The sequence below is a fragment of the Felis catus genome, chromosome B3, assembly GCF_018350175.1.
Source record: "Felis catus isolate Fca126 chromosome B3, F.catus_Fca126_mat1.0, whole genome shotgun sequence".
NCBI classification, from domain to species: domain Eukaryota; kingdom Metazoa; phylum Chordata; class Mammalia; order Carnivora; family Felidae; genus Felis; species Felis catus.
The window spans coordinates 91465651-91489134 of NC_058373.1; the positions used below are offsets into that span (position 1 = coordinate 91465651).

General features: G+C 37.3%; 2 long non-coding RNA genes across 2 annotated transcripts in view; one reads left to right on the plus strand and one right to left on the minus strand.

The window, feature by feature from the left end:
• Window positions 1-129: 129 nt before the first annotated feature.
• LOC102900405 overlaps window positions 130-23484 on the plus strand; it is a 31966-nt gene continuing 8611 nt past the window's right edge. The window contains exons 1-4 of the long non-coding RNA XR_006599557.1: window positions 130-189; window positions 4922-5143; window positions 8851-8935; window positions 11570-11617. This is a non-coding gene — a long non-coding RNA (uncharacterized LOC102900405). The remainder of the gene's footprint in view (window positions 190-4921; window positions 5144-8850; window positions 8936-11569; window positions 11618-23484) is intronic.
• Window positions 10494-23484, minus strand: part of LOC109500819 — a 142851-nt gene continuing 129860 nt past the window's right edge. Inside the window, exons 4-5 of the long non-coding RNA XR_006599556.1 lie at window positions 12704-12789; window positions 10494-11489 (exon numbers count right to left, since the gene is read on the minus strand). This is a non-coding gene — a long non-coding RNA (uncharacterized LOC109500819). The remainder of the gene's footprint in view (window positions 11490-12703; window positions 12790-23484) is intronic.

Here is a 23484-nt window from a genome sequence, read left to right on the forward strand (position 1 = left end):
CTCTTTAAAAAAAAAATTAATGTTTATGTATTTTTGAGAGAGGAGAGAGAGAGGGAGACACAGAATCCCAAACAGGCTCCAGACTCCATGCTCCAAGCTATCAGCACAGAGCCCAATGTGAGAATTGCCACATCATGACCTGAGCAGAAGTCAGAGGCTTAACCGACTGAGCCACCCAGGTGCCCCAAAGTAAGTGTACCTTGATGACCTTCACCTGTTTCACCCATTTCCCTACCCACCTCCCTTGTGGCAACCACCAGTTTGTTCTCTGTAAGAGTATGCCTTTTTTAAAAATTATTTTCTCCATTTATTTGTTTTGTTTCTTAAATTCCACAAAACAATGATATCATATGGTATTTGTCTTTTTCTGACTTATTAATGTAGCATTATATTCTATAGTTCCATCCATGTTGTTGCAAATGGCAAGATTTCATTCTTTTATACAGCTGAGTAATATTCCAATTGTATATATGTATGTGTGTGTATATGTGTGTGTGTGTATATATATATAATAATCCAGTTATATATATGCATATATATATAATCCAATTATATATGTATATAATAATCCAGATATATATATATGCATATATATATCACTAATATTCCAATTATATATGTGTGTTATAATATTCCAATTGTATGTGTGGCATATATCTTTTAGAATTAGTTTCTTTGTATTCTTTGGGTAAATATTCAGTAATGGAATTAGTATAACATATGGTAATACTGTTTTTTCATTTTTTTTATTTTTTATGTTTTTAAATTTACATCCAAATTAGTTAGCACATAGTGCAACAATGATTTCAGGAGTAGATTACTTAATGCCTCTTACCCATTTAGCCCATCCCTCCTCCCATAACCCCTCCAGTAACCCTCAGTTTGTTCTCCCTATTTATGAGTCTCTTATGTTTTGTCCCCCTCCCTGTTTTTATATTATTTTTATTTCCCTTATGTTCATTTGTTTGGTCTCTTAAAGTGCTCATATGAGTTGTCATGATTTTTGTCCTTCTCTAATTTCACTTAGCATAATACCCTCCAGTTCCATCTATTTTTAATTTTTATAGGAACCTCCATAATGTTTTACAATGGCTGCATCAGTTTGCATTCCTACCAATACTGAAAGTGGTTTCCTTTTTCTCCACATGCTCACGAAAAATTGTTGTTTCTTGTGTTATTGATTTAAGCCATTGTGACAGGTGTGAAGTGGTATCTCATTATACTTTTGATTTTCATTTCTGTGATGATGAGTGATGTTGAATATCTTTTCATGTATCTGTTGGCCATCTATATTTCTTCCTTGGACAAATCTCTGTTCATGTCTTCTGCGCATTTTTTAATTGGATTCTTTGTTTTTGTTTTTTTGCTTTTTTTTTGGTGTTGAGTTGTATTTTTTTAATATGAAATTTATTGTCCAATTGGTTTCCATACAACACCCAGTGCTCATCCCAACAGATGCCCTTCTCAATGCCCATCACCCACTTTCCCCTCCCTCCCACCCCCCATCAACCCTCAGTTTATTCTCAGTTTTTAAGAGTCTCTTATGATTTGGCTCCCTCTCTCTCTAACTTGTTTTTTCCTTCCCCTCACCCATGGTCTTCTGTTAAGTTTCTCAGGATCCACAAAAGAGTGAAAACAAAGGTATCTGTCTTTCTCTGTATGACTTATTTCACTTAGCATCACACTCTCCAGTTCCATCCATGTTGCTACAAAAGGCCATATTTCATTCTTTCTCATTGCCAAGTAGTATTCCATTGTGTATATAAACCACAATTTCTTTATCCATTCATCAGTTGATGGACATTTAGGCTCTTTCCATAATTTGGCTCCTGTTGAAAGTGCTGCTATAAACATTGGGGTACAAGTGCCCCTATGTATCAGCACTCCTGTATCCCTTGGGTAAATTCCTAGCAGTGCTATTGCTGGGTCATAAGGTAGATCTATTTTTTTTTGAGGAACCTTCATACAGTTTTCCAGAGTGGCTGCACCAGTTTGCATTCCCACCAACAGTGCATTCCCACCAACAGTTCCCGTTTCTCCACATCCTCCAGCATCTATAGTCTCCTGATTTGTTCATTTTCACCATTCTGACTGGTGCACCAGTCGCCACTCTGACATTTTCGCCACATCTCAATGTGGTTTTGATTTGTATTTTCCTGATGAGGAGTGACGTTGAGCATATTTCATGTGCCTGTTGGCCATCTGGATGTCTTCTTTAGAGAAGTGTCTGTTCATGTCTTCTGCCCATTTCTTCACTGGATTATTTGTGGAGTTTGGTGAGTTCTTTATAGATTTTGGATACTAGCCCTTTGTCCGATATGCCATTTGCAAATATCTTTTCCCATTCTGTTGGTTTCCTTTTAGTTTTGTTGATTGTTTCCTTTGCAGTGCAGAAGCTTTTTAATCTTCATGAGGTCCCAATAGTTCATTTTTGCTTTTAATGCCCTTGACTTTGGAGATGTGTCAAGTAAGAAATTGCTGAGGCTGAGGTCAGAGAGGTCTTTTCCTGATTTCTCCTCTAGAGTTTTGATGGTTTCCTGTCTCACATTCAGGTCCTTTATCCATTTTGAGTTTGTTTTTGTTAATGTTGTAAGAAAGTGGTCTAGTTTCATCCTTCTGCATGTTGCTCTCCAATTTTCCCAGCACCATTTTTTAAAGACACTGTTTTTTTCCATTGGATATTCTTTCCTGTTTTGTCAAAGATTAGTTGGCCATACTTTTGTGGGTCCAATCCTGGAGTCTCTATTCAATTCCATTGGTCTGTGTGTCTGTTTTTGTCCCCATACCATGCTGTCTTGATGACTACAGCTTTGTACTAGAGGTACTAGAGGCTAAAGTCTGGGATTGTGATGCCTCCTGCTTTGGTCTTCTTCTTTAATATTACTCTGGCTATTTGGGGTCTTTTGTGGTGACATACAAATCTTAGGATTGCTTGTTCTAGCTTTGAGAAGAATGCTGGTGCAATTTTGATTGGGATTGCATTGAATCTGTAGATTGCTTTGGGTAGTATTGACATTTTGACAATATTTATTCTTCCAATCCATGAGCACAGAATGTTTTTCCATTTCTGTGTATATTCTTCAATTTTCTTCATAAGTTTTCTATAGTTTTCAGCATTCAGATCTTTCACATTTTTGGTTAGGTTTATTCCTAGGTATTTTGGTGTTGAGTTGTATTGATTCTTTATATATTTTGGATACTAACCCTTTATTGGATATGTCATTTGCAAATATCTTCTCCCATACAGTAAGTTGCCTGTTAGTTTAGATTTGTTTTTGTTTTTTGTATTTTTTTGTTTTTTGCAATGCTGAAACTTTATTTATTTTATTGTAGTCCCAATAGTTTATTTTGCTATTTTTTATGTTTGTTTATTTATGAAAGACAGAGAGTGTGAGCAGGGCAAGGGCAGAGAGAGAGGGGGACACAGAATCCAAAACAGCTCCAAACTCTGAACGGTCAGCTCAGAGCCCAATGCAGCTATCTGGGAAATAAATAGCCTGACTGATCGCTTAATAAAATAAGTTGAATAAAATAATTTTTTTTAACCCCAGATTCCATGTTTGTATTTTTTCTCTGTTCAGCCATCACAGAATGTGTTGAAGTAAAAAAAAAAAAATACTTGGTGACTTTTTACTCAAGTATGATAAGTAAAATACTTGATTTCATATGGGCTATATGATATTCCTAAACTTTATACATTTCTGTATGAATTAAGTCAATATATTTTACTTGAGATTTTACAATATCAGGCACTATGTTAAATGTCCTGCAAACTTTCCAAATTTTATTGGGTGCTCACATTTCCTCCTTCTTTCTGAATATTTTTAATTCAGTAAACTCTATACCAAATGTGGGGCTCACACAACCCCAAGATCAAGAGTTGCATGCTCTATTGACTTAGCCAACCAGGTGTCCCTCTCTCCCTCTTTACTCAAGAAAACAGGATATGGATCTGTATTAAGAACAAAATGGGGAGCGCCTGAAAAGCTCAGTTGATTAAGTGTCTGACTCTTAATTTTGTTCAGGTCATTATCTTATGGTTCATGAATTTGAGTTCCATGTCCAGCACTGCTGTGATAGCTGGGAGCTTGCTTGGGATTCTCTCTCTTCCTCTCTTTGCCTCTCCATTGTTCGTTCTCCCTCTCTCTCTCTCTCTCTCTCTCTCTCTCTCTCTCTCTCAAAATAAGTAAATATATTTAAAAAAGAACAAAATGGAAACTTCAGAATAAGGAAGCTACTTCCCAGTGGGATAATTAAACTGGAAAAAGTTCAGTTCTTCCATATAATTTCTTCTTTGTTATATTTCATTCAGTCAGTGTAGAAAGACTCTAGGGCTGTACACAAACAGGAAATTTTGCCTTTGTGATGGGTAGAAACAAAACTGAGGCAGGATCTAAACAGAGAAAAGTATATGGTGGATGCTCTTCAAATCTGCTTATGACCATAATGATAATACTAGTCATTAACATTTATTTTTTGTAACACAGTGTTAACACTTCATGTATTGCTTCATTTAATTCTCATATATATCTTGTAACTACTTTTATAGATCCCTAAAGGAAAATCTGAAGCTGAGTACAGGACTCAAATCCACTTTTTAAAATTAAATGTAATTAAAGATATCCATGAGTTTACACATTACCCCATCTAGTATTCTTGTGAAGAAGACCAGTTATGAATATGAAGCTGAAGGCCTTTAAAGCAAGGATTTATATGTAATAGGAGGTTGGTGAATGTAGTGGTTTAAAATACATCCACTAATCTTTTGACACGCCTATGACAATTTTATGTGTCCACTTGACTGGGCTAAATGATAAGAGAAAGCTTGTAAAACATTTCTGGATATGTCTGTGAGGGGGTTTCTGGAAGAGATTAGCATTTGAATCTGCATACTGAGTAAAGATCATCCTGGCTCTTTCAGGTGGATGTCATCCAATCTGTTGGAAGTCTGAACAGAACAAAGATGGCAGATGAAGGGTGAATTGCTTTCTGCTTCAGCCAGGACATCCATTTTCTGCCCTCAGATATTGACACTCCTGGCTCTTGGACCTTTAAAGGACCTGGAGTGAATTATACCACCAGCTTTCCTAGTTCTTCAGCTTGAAGACAACAGATCATGGGACTTCTGAGTCTCCACACTTACGTGAGTCAATTTTTTTTTTAATATGAAATTTATTGACAAATTGGTTTCCATACAACACCCAGTGCTCATCCCAAAAGGTGCCCTCCTCAATACCCATCACCCACCCTCTCCTCCCTCCCACCCCCCATCAACCCTCCCTTTGTTCTCAGTTTTTAAGAGTCTCTTATGCTTTGGCTCTCTCCCACTCTAACCTGTTTTTTGTTTTTTTTTTTTCCTTCCCCTCCCCCATGGGTTCCTGTTAAGTTTCTCAGGGTCCACATAAGAGTGAAACCATATGGTATCTGTCTTTCTCTGTATGGCTTATTTCACTTAGCATCACACTCTCCAGTTCCATCCACGTTGCTACAAAAGGCCATATTTCATTTTTTCTCATTGCCACGTAATATTCCATTGTGTATATAAACCACAATTTCTTTATCCATTCATCAGTTGATGGACATTTAGGCTCTTTCCATAATTTGGCTATTGTTGAGAGTGCTGCTATAAACATTGGGGTACAAGTGGCCCTATGCATCAGTACTCCTGTATCCCTTGGATAAATTCCTAGCAGTGCTATTGCTGGGTCATAGGGTAGGTCTATTTTTAATTTTCTGAGGAACCTCCACACTGCTTTCCAGAGCGGCTGCACCAATTTGCATTCCCACCAACAGTGCAAGAGGGTTCCCGTTTCTCCACATCCTCTCCAGCATCTCTAGTCTCCTGATTTGTTCATTTTGGTCACTCTGACTGGCGTGAGGTGATACCTGAGTGTGGTTTTGATTTGTATTTCCCTGATAAGGAGCGACGCTGAACATCTTTTCATGTGCCTGTTGGCCATCCGGATGTCTTCTTTACAGAAGTGTCTATTCATGTTTTCTGCCCATTTCTTCACTGGGTTATTTGTTTTTCGGGTGTGGAGTTTGGTGAGCTCTTTATAGATTTTGGATACTAGCCCTTTGTCCGATATGTCATTTGCGAATATCTTTTCCCATTCCGTTGGTTGCCTTTTAGTTTTGTTGGTTGTTTCCTTTGCTGTGCAGAAGTTTTTTATTTTCATAAGGTCCCAGTAATTCACTTTTGCTTTTAATTCCCTTGCCTTTGGGGATGTGTCGAGTAAGAGATTGCTACGGCTGAGGTCAGAGAGGTCTTTTCCTGCTTTCTCCTCTAAGGTTTTGATGGTTTCCTGTCTCACATTTAGGTCCTTTATCCATTTTGAGTTTATTTTTGTGAATGGTGTGAGAAAGTGGTCTGGTTTCAACCTTCTGCATGTTGCTGTCCAGTTCTCCCAGCACCATTTGTTAAAGAGGCTGTCTTTTTTCCACTGGATTTTCTTTCCTGCTTTGTCAAAGATGAGTTGGCCATACGTTTGTGGGTCTAGTTCTGGGGTTTCTATTCTATTCCATTGGTCTATTTGTCTGTTTTTGTGCCAGAGTCAATTCTTATCATAAACCTCTCTCTCTACTATACACATGCACACACACACACACGAGAGAGAGAGAGAGAGAGAGAGAGAGAGAGAAAGAGAGGGAAAGAGAGAGAGAGACAGACAGACAGACAGACAGACTCCTATTGGTATTGTTTCTCTGGAAAATTCTAATACAATTCCCTACAAAGTTAGAGCCAAATCCACCACTAATCTACTTCATTTAAGTATGTGAGCTGGACTGAATGACAGACTTCTAATGCAAGTAATATGGTGTCTCTGGCATTAGATAATAAGTCACCATTGCTTCCTCCTTCTTTTATATCATTCATTTTGGGGAAAGCAGGCTGCCATGTCATGAAGACACTCTTGCAGTCCTGTTGGCAGAGCTACATAATTAAGACCTGAGGCATTCTGCCAAGGCCCTGTAAGTGAACCACCTTGGAAACTTCTGATGGCCACATTCCAGACACCTGTTTATTTCAGCCTTCTTAGAGACCTAGAATTCAAATCATGAATTACTGGTCCAAAGAAAACATGGTAAGATAATAAATATTCCTGTTTAAGTTGCTATGTTTTAGAATGATTTGTTATGCAGCAATAATTAGCCAGTACTCTGGGGGTTATCAATCTTGAACCCATATTTAAAAAATTACAAGCAGAAGAAGCTTTTAAAATATAATAAATAATGATCAAACTTTCCCTTTTAAGAGTTCATGGTATAAAAGAGCATAAATAAAACACTAGATATAATCCAATGTGACAGGTTGTCTTCTAGGAAAATGTAAGGCACAGTAGGAAAACATAGCCATGTGCAAGATATTTACCTAGGAAGATTAGGAAAGGTTTCTTCAGAAAAGTAAAATGAGAACTGAGATTTAAATCAACTATTTAACTTCTCTGAGCAAGTTATTAGACTATGAAATAAAATGATGTGTTTAACATTTAAATAAGTCCCACAATTGATGGACCTTCTCAAGATCTGTGAGATGAAGAAGATTTATATCTGCTTCATAGAAAAAAAATATGAGAGCTGGTTCTATTAAATGCCTGAAATGAAATTTAAAGTAGAAATTGTCAGAGGCAAACATTTGTTTCCACTAAATGAAACTCAAGTGAAATTTAGCATACCTTGTAAGAAAAACTGGTTAATGTGCAATAAATCTGCATTTTAATAATTCTTGTGTAAATAACATTCCTCTTGGGCCAATCACTCTAAATTAACTTTTTTTTGTCTTGAGTTACATATAAAATAATATTTCTCTCAAAAATATTTCAAGTTAGCCTGTCGATTTGCCTATCTAAAATTATATTAAAGATATTGAGTCTCATTTGGACTAGGATTTTTAGTATTCATGAATGTAAGTCTTCTCTACTTTTGAGTGTAGCAATTCCTATGATTGGACATTAGTAATAATGTGACTAGAAGCCGTCTAATGTTAAAGTGTTCTTTACTCAATTTCATAGAACTTTTCTGACTTATGGATTCAAAAGTAATTATTATATCTGCCCAGAATACTGTAATTTCTATATAGGGTATACTTTATTTATGTGTTTATGTATTTATTTATTCATCTATTTATTTATTAGAGAATGAGTGAGTGGGAGCAGGGGAGGGTTAGAGGGAGAGGGAGGCAGAGAATCTCAAGTAGGCTCCTCAGTACCAGCATGGAGCCTGTCGAGGGCTCAATTCCACCAACCATGAGATCATGACTTGAGGCAAAATCAAAGTCAGACACCCAACCAACTGAGCCACCCAGGCACCCCCATAAGGTATCATTTTAAAGTTGAGCAAAATGAACAGACTAAACATCAAACTCTCTCTCTCTCTTCTGGACATACCTAGGATGCTATCCTGATTCTGCCTGGATTCACTGTAGCCAGTAGCTGATAGAAAATTGATCTAAACAAAACATTATTTTTACCAAAAATAACAATAGGAAGAAATAACAGAGTATATCAAATTCTCTGAGGACTGGAATAACCCACACCATTTAGAAGGTATCTGTGGAACCCATATGGTCGTGTTTTTGTTTATTTACTTGATTTAGAGGAAAAACTGTGGGGTTTAGTCATGACCAATTTTTACTTTTACTAAATTTGTGAACTAGTTTAAGACACTTCTCAGTCTCCATTTCTTCATAAATGAAAAGAATAACAATTTATCATAATTTCATCATATTATTGAGTTGAATTACATGAAGGTGTGAGTAGAATGTCAGGCACTATACAAATGTTAATTTTTATTCCTCTAGTCTGTGAGGCTTTTGGGTTCATGTCTGATGACTAACATATTTATTCCCAGCACTTATGAGAATGACTGCCAAACAGGACTGTGGCCTTAAATCTGATTAAAAGCAAGCAACAGTTTCATTTTTAAACCCTTTCATGTAAGTGCATGAATTTATCTTTTCAACTCATGGTACTAAGAGATAAATTATTTCTTATATAAATTGTGGGTGTAAATTCAACACTAGAAAATTTCAGATGGTATGTTTTATAGTTATAATTTTCTCATCTAATTCCCTTGAGAAGTACTATTCTGTATTTTTTTTCTTACAGTTTATTTATTTTGAGAGGGAGAGAGCCCATGTGGGGTAGGGACAGAAAGAAGGAGACAGAACCCCAAGCAGACTCCACTCTGTCGATGCAGAACCCAACACAGGGCTTTAACTCATGAACCATGAGATCATGACCTGAGCCGAAACCAAGAATTGGATGGTTAACCGATTGAGCCATCCAAGTGCTCCACACCATATATTCTGAGATTGTTAAAAATCTATAAAAGTAAGCAGCATGACTATAAATCTAGCATAGTATGTAGCAACATGGAGGTGTAAATTAATCTACCTCTAGACCAGTAAAGGAAAAAGATTATACAGAGATTAGGGTAGACACAATAGGTCAAGCCAGCAATAAGTACAAGGTAGTTAGAAGCAGGTATCTTCCCATTGTTGGTACATGGGACATAGCAACAAGAATTCTAGGATTAGCAATACATGTAAATACAAATAAGCATGCATTAGTACTTATTGGGAGGACCTATTAACAAGACCTGGAATAGAGTATATATTATAAGCCAAAACATTCCAGAAATTTAAGGTATAATTAAAGCTATCACTAATCACTTCATTTAATGAAGCCCCAATTTTCAAGAACCACTTTAGATATTTTGAAAGAAAAGCATCTGAACCTACTTTTCCTAACTTATTGATTTATTGTGAAGATTATGATGTCTAAAAGGATAAAAGATTTAAAACAAAAGCATTTGAATAATAGTGTCATTTGGTATATTTTACATCAGTATCTCTTTTACAATGTCTGTATATTGTTGTTTATATTTATAGAAGGATCTTTTGATGGGGTTCTTCCCAACCCTATGTTTTACAGTATAAATGATATTTTGTTCTATATAGAACACAAACAACAAAAGTAAACAAACTTTAGAAGATCAGGGTTACACAAAAGTTATTTTAATAAATCCTGAAAATTGCATATTTAAGACCTATCACAATTTCTGTGATATATACCATGATGTTTTCATGATATACCATGAAATATATACCATCATATACCATGATATTTAACTTTAAATCTAGTGATTTTTTTAAAACTAATGGTCTTAGTAATAAATAAGACAGCATAAGCATCTTTTCAATATATGTCCTCATTTAGGGTGCATTATGGGCATTACTTACACTATGCTGTGGCAAATATTTGTCACATAGTCTTATGATAGAGTAGGCACTATTGTCTAATACTCATATATTTGCTTCATGACAAAAGACAACCCTAGTATGGGGTGACTTCAAGGATATGTTTGGTTAGTGTCTTTTAACTATATGCCAAAATAATCATTTGGACCCCATGAGCTACTAGATTTCAAGAGTGAAGAAAGTCTTGCAATACATGTTAGATATTCTCGAAAGAAAAGTCACAGTGTTCAATTTTTCTTGCAAAAAAACAGAAATATTGCTTTATTGTGTGGTGATAAGAGAATGAGTACAAAATAACTAAATGGTCTCTAAATGTCACAAAATGTACATTCATTATAGACAAAATTAGAAACTACCAAATGACAGAGGTGTTTTAGCTACTCAGTAAAGTTTATACAGCAATGAACATCAACACCTATAGACAGGGGTGAAGAGGGCCAAAAGATACAAAATTCTAATAATAAGTCATGGAAATATAATATTTAGCATAGTTACTATAGTTAATTTTATAATGCATACTTGAAAGTTGCTAAGATACTACATCTTAAAAGTTCGGATCACAAGACAAAACAATTCTATAACAATGTGTAGTATGTTTGGCATCTAGACTTATTGCAGTGATCATTTCACAATACATACAAATTCAAATCATGAATGAACAAAGCAGACATGACTGAGTACATAGTATATGATCTTTTTTCACTTAATATTTTAAGTACAAAAAATAAGCAATTTATGCTGTTATATTTCAGGATAGTGGTTATACTTGGTGGGGGAAGGGTGGAAGGAAGGGGAAATGAAACGGGTTTCAGAGATGCTGGTAATGTTCATTTCTTGACCTGCCAGTTACATGGTAGTGTTCAGTATGAAAACAAAATGAACTGTAACTTATAGTTGTGAGACAATTCTTTGTGAATCCTTTGCATTTCTCCACGTTGTGTGAGGAGAGACACTGGCTACCTTTTTTTTTTTTCAGTCTTTTCAGAGATGGTAATACAGAAATGGCTTTGAAAGGACAGAAATAGCTCCCTTCAGGGTAGAGAGATACCTTACCTGATTAGTTTAATAAAGGTAATGCTTCCATCTAGGAAAAAGTTTTAATAGGTTTGCTTGCAGCCTTTTACAAAAGGTTGGGATTTTCAAAGTTCAGAGTTCCTCTCTGCTAACACAACCCATTGCATGTGCAGATGTCACTGGGTCTTGTTGCATAGTCTTGTAGAAAATGAGGCTAACAAAATATTGTAAATGACCATATTTTAGCTACTACTACTGCTGTCAACGATAAAATGACCTTTGTTTCTTCCTCAGGGGCCTCACAAAAACCCTGGCATGCTAACTTGCTAGCTTGAGCATATGGTAAGATCTCAGACCCTTCACATTATTTTTAAATTTTAATTCCCTTATATTTAACATGCATTATAATAGTTTCAGATGTATAATAGAGTGACACAACAATCCCATATATTAGTGTTCGTCCAGATAAGTGTACTCTTTAATCCCTATCACCTATTTTACCCATTCCCTAACCAACCTTCCATCTGGTAATCATTAGTTGGTTCTCTATAGTTGAGCCTTTTTGGCTCAACCAAACCTCTTTTGGTTTGTCTTTTTTTTTTTCCATTTGGTCATTTGTTTTGTTTCTTAAATTATAGAAAATAATGATATCATATGGTATTTGTCTTTCTCACTTAGCATTGTACTCTCTAGATCCATCCACGTTGTTGTAAACAGCAAGATTTCATTCTTATTATGGCTGAATCATATTCCATTGTGTGTATGTGTGTGTGAGTATATAACGTGTATATATCTTTTTTAAGGAGTGTTTTCATATTCTTTGGTAAGTACCCAGTAGTGCGATCACTGGATCATATGTGGGTAGTTCTATTTTAGTTTTTTGAGGAACCTCCATAGTGTTTTCTACAGTGGCTACACTAGTTTTCATTCCCACCAACAGTGCGTGAGGTTTCCTTTTTCTCTGCATATTCACTGACACTTGTTTCTCAGCCATTCTGACAGGTCTGAGGTGATACCTTATTGTGATTTTGATTTGCATTTCCCCAGTGATGGTGAGCATCTTTTCATGTGTTTGTCATGTGTTTGTTGGCCATCTGCATGTCTTCTTTGGAGAAATGTCTGTTCATATCCTCTGCCCATTTTTAATTGGATTTTTATTTTTTGGTTGTTGAGTTGTATCAGTTCTTTATATATTTTAGATACTATCCCTTTATCGGATATGTCTTTTATAAATACATTTTCCCATTCAGTATGTTGACTTCTAGTTTGTTGATTATTTCCTTTGCTGTGCAGAAGCCTTTTATTTGATGTAGTACCAATAGTTTACTTTTGCTTTTATTTCCCTTGCCTCAGTAGACATATCTAGAAAAATGTTCTTGACACATGATAATGTATACTTTTATACTTTAATAGAAATTTAAAAATTACCTGGATCAGTCTTGATTCCTTATAACTAACCAACCACAACAGGAAGCAAATGTAGAAACTAAAGATTTCTTCTAGAATACATACACCTGCAGAATTAAAACACACAGAAACACTTGTCAGCATTCATGGGATACAGAAAGTAACTCTAATACATTAGTTATTCTTCTTGAGAAGAGAGTATTACTAAAGAGCATGGATGTGTTAAATCTCTTTTTAATTTTATAAAATTTTGGTTAAATTTCCATTTAAAAAATTGCCCTGGAATATTTATTATTCAGTTTCTGTGTCACATACTCTATGTTTTCCTTCAAATCAGTAATATTTAAATACTATTCCAAAAATTTTTAAATTATAGCTTTATTTTTCACTTTCTTAAAAGTTTACTTATTTTTGAGACAGAGAGAATCCCAAGCAGGGTCTGCTCTGTCAACACAGAGCCAGACACAGGGCTCCATCCAATGATTTCTTACTCCAACTGTGAGATCGTAACATGAGCCAAAATCAAGAGTAGGAAACTTAACTGAGCCACTCAGGTGCTCCTATTTTTTCACTTTTTTGAAAGTGAATCCAAGATGGATATGAAATTCAGTATTTGCCAAGTGTGCTATTTGTGTGTTTATGGTAGAATCTATTGGTAGAAGAGTGACATGATGGTTGGAAAATGAGCAGGAAGCTTTATTTGGGCAGTTTAAGTTTCTGGAGCAATTGAACATAGATCATAATGAATTATAAGCCTATTGTGAAACAAAGTGCAGATAATAGTAGCTCTCAGCATAGTGAATAGGAAACTGTTTTTTCCAAAATTATTTAATAGTATTGTAGCAAAGGGGCCTGAACCTTGACCTCACTAACATGCTCTTCCTTTATAGTCACAAAGTTATCTTGAAAGGCAAAATTTCTTAAGCAGATAGGCTTAAGAAAATACAAATCCAAAAAAAAAAATAAATAAACGTTTTTCTGTTTAAGAACTATTTCTTAAACAGAAATACGTTTTTGGTATTGAAGGACAAACATTTCTAGATCTGATAATTCCTTGTCATTTTAATGTGTGAATATTATGTAATTTCCATCTTTTAAACATAGGAAAAAGAGTATTTTTTAAAAATGTGATTTTACTGACAATAAACCATTAAAACTGAAATTATGACTAGGAAATGATAGCCAAGAACACTAGAAAAATAATATATACTTAGCCCTCCTTCTTCCATAGTGTTCAGTTTTCTCTAAGAAGTGTCAATGATTCAATTCACTGTAATGATATTTAGAGCAACAAGAAACAAAACCACAAAAATGGCCTAATAAAAAATAAGTTATCTATGGATAGAAACATATACTATATGAAATATTTTGTACAAGAACCTATGGGATTCCCCTCAGCTATACAAGTAAGCTGGCTTTCATAACTGAAGCTGTTCTCTTGGGATTTTTGTGTTGCTTTTCAACTTTGATAGAATCGAAAAGAAAGGATGAGGATATTGAGCCCGATTGGTTAACCACTCTAGGGACAAGGGCTTGTGAGCTGCTCAGTAGACTTTTCAAAATAAACAAAATGCAGTTTTTGAAATATAAGCAAGTAAACGACACTTATAACTTAAAGAGAAAATTGGTTTTGGGTGATGATATTTTTATGGTTCTTTGATCACTGCTCTCACCTCCCTATCCCTCAAATTGGATAATTTTAGTTAATGAATAGACATAATTCTCATCCTATTACTATATTCAGATAGATGGTAATTTTATTGCTTTGGTAATGTCTTTTGACTTTAACAATTATGCTGTGAATTTACTAAGATCATAGTAACATAATTGCTTGAAATTGCTTTTCACTAAATCATATTAATAAAGAATTTACCCCTGTAAAAATGTAGATTTGCATAAAACCACCATAAATGTCCCATGGAAATGAAAAGTTCAATGAACCAGTTTCTGTGAAGACAGTGCAGAAGGACCCAAAGCTCACCTCGTCCCACAAACAAAACTAGAGCACTTACTTATATCAGTGTCAATAACCCAGAAAACACTTTGAAGATTAGCAGAACAAACTCCACAACTAATGGTAAAGAAGAAGCCACATGGAAGAAAGTAGGAAGGTGAAGTTCTCATCTTGGAGCAAAACAAACAATGACTATCCACAGAGGGGAGAGAGCTGGTGGTGTGGAGAAGAGCTAAAAATAAGTTTTTACACTGAGCAGCCCATCTATAGGGAGGACGAATCACCAGAATATGTGCCTTTGAAAGTGAGAAGGGCCAAATTTCATGAGTTCTTACAACCAGAGGGACTTAAATCTTGGAATTCTAAAAATTGGTGGGCTTGGCTCTGGGAGAGCTGGGAAGGCTTTAGGAAGTGGGGGTCCACACCCTTAAAGAGACAGCATAACAAACAGCAAGTGCAGATACAGTGTAGAACAAGCTGTTTGAAAAACACTAGGTGAAGAGAGGGATCACATGGAGATCCCTCCAGGAATAAAGGAGCTGGCAATTGCCATTTCCCCACACCACACAAACCAAGCATAAAGAACAGCCACCTGTGGTAAAGAGCATAGTACCACACTCTTACACAATTTGTTTACCCTAAACCCCTTTCCTGTCCCTAGCTTCCACAAATCTACCCTTCCCAGTCATGCTCACCTTAGTCCCTAGTCGTACCTAGCACTACAGGCTCCCTCCATGGAATAACAGTATAAACCCTGTTGACACCACTTCTCCTGAACTTAGTTGCAAACTCAATTCCAGCAGCAGTGGAGGCAGGTCTCATTTTGCAAGCGGACCACCACCACACACCTTGTTAATGTACACCCCCCCCCCCCCGTTGGGGACCAAACACTGCCCACAATAGGCAATGATAGCCTGTACACACAACTGGACTGAAGGAAAGATGCCAAGAGTCAAAACGGAGCATACCTAACACAAATAGGTGATGTTCCCTGAAGTGCCAAGGCCTAGGGGACAAGGGACATTGCACTGCACGGTACTCTAGGACTTCTTCTTTGTAAGGTTATTATCATTAAGTACAAAAGAAGAAGCTGAAGTAGCTTTGCTAACACAGAGAAACAAACACAGAGTTAGAAAAAATGAGGACACAGAGAAATATGTCCCAAATGAAAGTATCAAACCAAAGCAAAGAACTAAGAAAAACATAAATGATATGCCTGATAGAGAATTTATAGTAATGATCATAAAGATACTCACTGGATGATCCTGGGAAGATGGCGGCGTAGGAGGACTCTGGGCTCACCACGCATCCTGATGATCACTTAGATTCCACCTACACCTGCCTAAATAACCCAGAAAACGGCCAGAAGACTAGCAGAACGGAGTCTCTGGAGCCAAGTGCAGATGAGAGGCCTATGGAAGAGGGTAGGAAGGGCGGAGAGGTGGTGCGCACTCCATGGACTCACAGGAGGGAGCTGGGGCGGAGGGGGGCCTGCTGGCCAAGCACAGCCCCCGAGTCTGGCTTGCAAAAGCGGAGGGGCCCGACGGAATGTGTTCACACAGCAAGCGGGACTTGACATCTGGAAGGTTATAAGCTAACAGCTCTGCTCAGAGACCGGGAGGGCTGGAGGACAACTACAGGGAGAGTTGTTGAGACCTGGACGACAGAGCTCAGCTTGGTGGGGAACAAAGGTGCTCTCCAGTGTCATCTCCCTCACCCATCCCCCAGCCAAAATCCCAAAGAGAACCAGTTCCCACCAGGGAACTTGTTTGCACCCAACAAACACCCAAAGCTGTGCTTCTGCAGATCCATCCCTCCGGCGGGTCTACTCCCTCCCAGTACCACAGGGCCCCTCCCAAAGCAGATCTCCAAAGGAAAAGTGAGCTGAGCCTGCCCCTCCCGCCCCTGTGCACCTTGCCTATCCACCCCAGCTAATATGCCAGATCCCCAGCACCACAAGCCTGGCAGTGTGCAAGTAGCCCAGATGGGCCACGCCACCACACAGTCAATCCCACCCCTAGGAGAGGGGAAGAGAAGGCACACACCAGTCTGACTGTGGCACCAGCAGCGGGCTGGAGGCAGACATCAGGTATGACTGCGGCCCCGCCCACCAACACAAGTTATTCAAGAAAGCACAGGGGAAGTGCCCCGCAGTCCAGCACCACTCCAGGGACTATCCAAAATGACGAAACAGAAGAATTCCCCTAAAAAAAAAGTCCAGAAAATAACAACAGCTAACAAACTGATCAAAAACAATTTAAACAATATAACAGGAAGTGAATTTAGAATAATAGTCATAAAATTAATCGCTGGGCTTGAAAAGAGTATAAAGGACAGCAGAGAATCTCTTGCTACAGAGATCAAGGGACTAAGAAACAGCCAGGAGGAGCTAAAAAATGCTATCAATGAGCTGCAAAATAAAATGGAGACAACTAAGGCTCAGATTGAAGAGGCAGAGGGGAGAATACGTGAATATAGAAGATAAAATTATAGAAAAAGAAGAAGCTGAGAAAAAGCTGAGAAAAAAAAATCCAGGAGTATGAGGGGAAAGTTAGAGAACTAAGTGATGCACCAAAGAGAAATAATCTACGCATAATTGGTATCCCAGAGGAGGAAGAGAGAGGGAAAGGTGCTCAAGGTGTACATGAAGAAATAATAGCTGAGAACTTCCCGGATCTGGGGAAGGAAAAAGGCATTGAAATCCAAGAGGCACAGAGAACTCCCTTCAGACGTAACTTGAATCGATCTTCTGCACGACATATCATAGTGAAATTGGCAAAATACAAGGATAAAGGAAAATTCTGGAAGCAACTAGAGATAAACGTGCTCTAACATATAAAGGGAGACCTATAAGACTTGTGACCAATCTCTCTCCTGAAACTTGGCAGGCCAGAAAGGAATGGAAGGAGATCTTCATTGTGATGAACAGAAAAAATATGCAGCCAAGAATCCTTTATCCAGCAAGTCTGTCATTCAGAAGAGAAGGAGGCATACAGGTCTTCCCACACAAACAAAAACTGAAGGAATTCGTCACCACTAAACCAGCCCTACAAGAGATCCTAAGGGGGATCCTGTGAGACAAAGTACCAGAGACATCGCTACAAGCATGAAACCTACGGACATCACAATGACTCTTAACCCGTATCTTTCTATAATAACACTGGATGTAAATGGACTAAATGCGCCAACCAAAAGACATAGGGTATCAGAATGGATAAAAAAAATAAGACCCATCTATTTGCTGTCTACAAGAGACTCATTTTAGACTTGAGGACACCTTCAGATTGAGAGTGAAGGGATGGAGAACTATTTATCATGCCACTGGAAGTCAAAAGAAAGCTGGAGTAGCCATACTTATATCAGACAAACTAGACTTTAAATTAAAGGCTGTAACAAGAGATGAAGAAGGGCATTATATAATAATCACAGGGTCTATCCATCAGTAAGAGCTAACAATTCTAAATGTCTATGTGCCGAATACGGGAGCCCCCAAATATATAAAACAATTACTCACAAACATAAGCAACCTTATTGATAAGAACGTGGTAATTGCAGGGGACTTTAACACTCCACTTACAGAAATGGATAGATCATCTAGACACACGGTCAATAAAGAAACAAGGGCCCTGAATGAGACACTGGATCAGATGGACTTGACAGATATATTTAGAACTCTGCATCCCAAAGCAACAGAATATACCTTCTTCTCCAGTGCACATGGGACATTCTCCAAGATAGATCACATACTGGGTCACAAAACAGCCCTTCATAAGTATACAAGAATTGAGATCATACCATGCCTACTTTCAGACCACAATGCTATGAAGCTTGAAATCAACCACAGGAAAAAGTATGGAAAACCTCCAAAAGCATGGAGGTTAAAGAACACCCTTCTAAAGAATGAATGGGTCAACCAGACAATTAGAGAAAACACTTTGGGATGCAGCGAAGGCAGTCCTGAGAGGAAAATACATTGCAATCCAGGCCTATCTCAAGAAACAAGAAAAATCCCAAATACAAAATCTAACAGCACACCTAAAGGAACTAGAAGCAGAACAGCAAAGATACCCCAAACCCAGCAGAAGAAGAGAAATAATAAATTCAGAGCAGAAATAAACAATATAGGATCTACAAAAACTGTAGAGCAGAACAATGAAACCAAGAGTTGGTTTTTTGAAAAAATAAACAAAATTGACAAACCTCTAGCCAGGCTTCTCAAAAAGAAAAGGGAGATGACCCAAATAGATAAAATCATGAATGAAAATGGAATTATTACAACCAATCCCTCAGAGATACAAGCAATTATCAGGGCCTACTATGAAAAATTATATGCCAACAAACTGGACAACCTGGAAGAAATGGACAAATTCCTAAACACCCACATGTTTCCAAACTCAATCAGGAGGAAATAGAAAGCTTGAACAGCCCATAACCAGCGAAGAAATTGAATCAGTCATCAAAAATCTCCCAACAAATAAGAGTCCAGGACCAGATGGCTTCCCATGGGAGTTCTATCAGACGTTTAAAGCAGAGATAATACCTATCCTTCTCAAGCTCTTCCAAGAAATAGAAAGGGAAGGAAAACTTCCAGACTCATTCTATGAAGCCAGTATTACTTTGATTCCTAAACCAGAGAGACCCAGTAAAAAAAGAGAACTACAGGCCAATGTCCCTGATGAATATGGATGCAAAAATTCTCAATAAGATACTAGCTAATCGAATTCAACAGCATATAAAAAGAATTATTCCCCATGATCAAGTGGGATTCATTCCTGGGATGCAGGGCTGGTTCAACATTCGCAAATCAATCAATGTCATACATCACATTAATAAAAGATAAGAACCATATGATCCTGTCAATTGATGCAGAAAAGGCCTGTGACAAAATTCAGCACCCTTTCTTAATAAAAACCCTTCAGAAAGTCGGGATAGAAGGAACATACTTAAACATCATAAAAGCCGTTTATGAAAAGCCCACAGCTAATATCATCCTCAATGGGGAAAAACTGAGAGCTTTTTCCCTGAAATCAGGAACACAACAGGGATGTCAGTCTCACCACTGTTGTTTAACATAGTGTTGGAAGTTCTAGCATCAGCAATCAGACAACAAAAGGAAATCAAAGGCATCAAAATTGGCAAAGATGAAGTCAAGCTTTCACTTTTTGCAGATGACATGATATTATACATGGAAAATCCCATAGACTCCACCAAAAGTCTGCTAGAACTGATACAGGAATTCAGCAAAGTTGCAGGATACAAAATCAATGTACAGAAATCAGTTGCATTCTTATACACTAACAATGCAGCAACAGAAAGACAAATAAAGAAACTGATCCCATTCACAATTGCACCAAAAAGCATAAAATACCTAGGAATAAATCTAACCAAAGATGTAAAAGATCTGTATGCTGAAAACTATAGAAAGCTTATGAAGGAAATTGAAGAAGATATAAAGAAATGGGAAAACATTCCATGCTCATGGATTGGAAGAATAAATATTGTCAAAATGTCAATACTACCCAAAGCTATCTACACATTCAATGCAATCCCAATCAAAATTGCACCAGCATTCTTCTCAAAACTAGAACAAGCAATCCTCAAATTCATATGGAACCACAAAAGGCCCCGAATAGCCAAAGGAATTTTGAAGAAGAAGACCAAAGCAGGAGGCATCACAATCCCAGACTTTGGCCTCTACCACAAAGCTGTGATCATCAATACAGCAGGGTATTGGCACAAAAACAGACACATAGACCAATGGAATAGAATAAAAACCCCAGAACTAGACCCACAAAAGTATGGCCAACTAATTTTTGACAAAGCAGGACAGAACATCCAATGGAAAAAAGACAGTCTCTTTAACAAATGGTGCTGGGAGAACTGGACAGCAACATGCAGAAGATTGAAACTAGACCACTTTCTCACACCATTCACAAAAATAAACTCAAAATGGATAAAGGACCTGAATGTGAGACAGGAAACCATCAAAACCCTAAAGGAGAAAGCAGGAAAAAACCTCTCTGACCTCAGCTGTAGCAATTTCTTACTTGACACATCCCCAAAGGCAAGGACATTAAAAGAAAAATGAACTACTGGGACCTCATGAAGATTAAAAAGCTTCTGCACAGCGAAGGAAACAACCAACAAAACTAAAAGGAAAGCAACGGAATGGGAAAAGATATTTGCAAATGACATATTGGATAAAGGGCTAGTGTCCAAAATCTATAAAGAGCTCACCAAACTCCACACCCGAAAAACAACCCAGTGAAGAAATGGGCAGAAAACATGAATAGATTACTTCTCTAAAGAAGACATCCGGATGGCCAACAGGCACATGAAAAGATCCTCAACATCGTTCCTCATCAGGAAAATACAAATCAAAACCACGCTCGGATATCACCTCACACCAGTCAGAGTGACCAAAATGAACAAATCAGGAGACTAGAGATGCTGGAGAGGATGTGGAGAAACGGGAACCCTCTTGCACTCTTGGTGGGAATGCAAGTTGGTGCAGCCACTCTGGAAAACAGTGTGGAGGTTCCTCAGAAAATTAAAAATAGACCTACCCTATGACTTAAAATAGCACTGCTAGGAATTTACCCAAGGGATACAGGAGTACTGATGCATAGGGGCACTTGTACTCCAATGTTCATAGCAGCACTCTCAACAATAGCCAAATTATGGAAAGAGCCTAAATGTCCATCAACTGATGAGTGGATAAAAAAATTGTGGTTTATATACACAATGGAGTACTACGTGGCAATGAGAAAGAATGAAATATGGCCGTTTGTAGCAACATGGATGGAACTGGAGAGTGTGATGCTAAGTGAAATAAGCCATACAGAGAAAGACAGATACCATATGGTTTCACTCTTATGTGGATCCTGGGAAACTTAACAGAAACCCATGGGGGAGGGGAAGGAAAAAAAAAAGAGGTTAGAGTGGAAGAGAGCCAAAGCATAAGAGATTCTTAAAAACTGAGAAGAAACTGAGGGTTGATAGGGGTGGGAGGGTGGGTGATGGATATCGAGAAGGGCACCTTTTTGGATTAGCACTGGGTAGTTGTATGGAAACCAATTTGACAATAAACTTCATATATTGAAAAAAGAAAAGATACTCACTGGACTTGACAAAAGAGTGAAGGATATCAATGAGACCCTTATCACAGAGATAAAAAAGAACCAATCAAAGATTAAGAACACAATAAATAAAATTAAAAATACACTTGATGGAATAAATAGCAGGCCACATGAACAAAGTAATGACCTGGAAGAGAGAGTAATGGAAAATAAACAAGCTAAGCAAAGGAGAGGAAAGAAAATTATGCAAATTGAGAATAGTCTTAGTGAAGAATGGGTTCATACTTAAGGGACCATCAACTTAATGTGGACTGTTTTATGCCAAAGATATTATATGCAAACTTAATGGTAACCACAAATCAAAAACCAGTAATATGCAAAGATTAAAGAAAGAGTAATCCAAGTATATCACTAAAGAAAGCCAACAAAACATGAAAGAAATGAGAAGGATCAAAGAAAATCTACAGAAGCAACTTCAAAATAAGTAACAAAATGGCAATGAATACATATCTATCAATAATTACTTTAAATGTAAATGGACTGAGGGCACCTGGGAGGCTTAGATGGTTAGGTGATTTGATTTTGGCTCAGGTCATGATCTCAGAGTTGTGAAATCAAGCCCCACATTGGGCTCTGAACCAACAGTGTAGAGCCTGTTTTGGATTCTCTCCCTCTCTCTCTTCTCCTTTCCCCAACCCCTGCTGTCATGCTCTCTCTCTCTCTCAAAAAAAAAAAAAAAAAAAAAAAACACACTTTAAATGTAAATGGACCAAATGCTCCATTGAGAATGCATAAAATGGCATAGCGGATTAAAAATACAAGACCAATCTATGTGCTGCCTACAAGAGACTCATTTCAGACTGAAAGACACCAACAGTTGAAAGTGAGAAGATAAACATGTATCAAATGGATCTCAAAAGTAAGCCAAGGTAGCAATGCTTATATTAGACAAAATAGACTTTAAAACAAAGACTGTAATAAGAGACAAAGAAGGACACTACATCATAACAAAGGGGACAAGCCAAGAGAAGGATATAAAAGTTGTAAATATTTATTATGCAGCACAAGAACACTCAAACATAAAACTGTTAATAACAAACTAAAGGAAATAATCAATAGTAATACAGTAATAGTGGGGGACATTAACACTGTACTTATATCAACAGGTTATCCAAACAGGAAATCAACAAGAGTGGCTTTGAATGACACACTAGATCTGCTGGATTTAACACATTCAGAATACTCCATGCTAAAACAGCAGAATATACATTCTTTTCAAGTACACGTGGAACCTTCTCCCCTTCTCTGTAACACATCACATATTAGGCTACAAACTAAGTCTCAACAAATTTAAAAAAAAAGTCACACTATGCATCTTTTCTGACCATAACACAACTCTATGAAACTAGAAATCAACCACAAGAAAAATCAAAAGAGCACAAATACATGGAGGTTAAATGACATGCTACTAAAAAAATGGGTGAACCAAGAAATCAAAGATGAAATAGACAACGACATGGAAACAAGTGAAAATGCACAATGGTCCAATATCTTTGGGATGCCGCAAAAGTTGTTCTAAGAGGGAAGTTGATAGCAATGCAGGCCTACCTCAAGAAGACAAGGTCAAACAATCTAACTTTACATCTAAAGGAACTAGAAAAAGAAGAACAAACAAAACCCAAACAGACAAAAAGAAGGAAAAAATAAACAGAGCAGGAATAAATGATATAGAAACTATAAAACAAGGGTACCTGGGTGGTTCAGTCAGG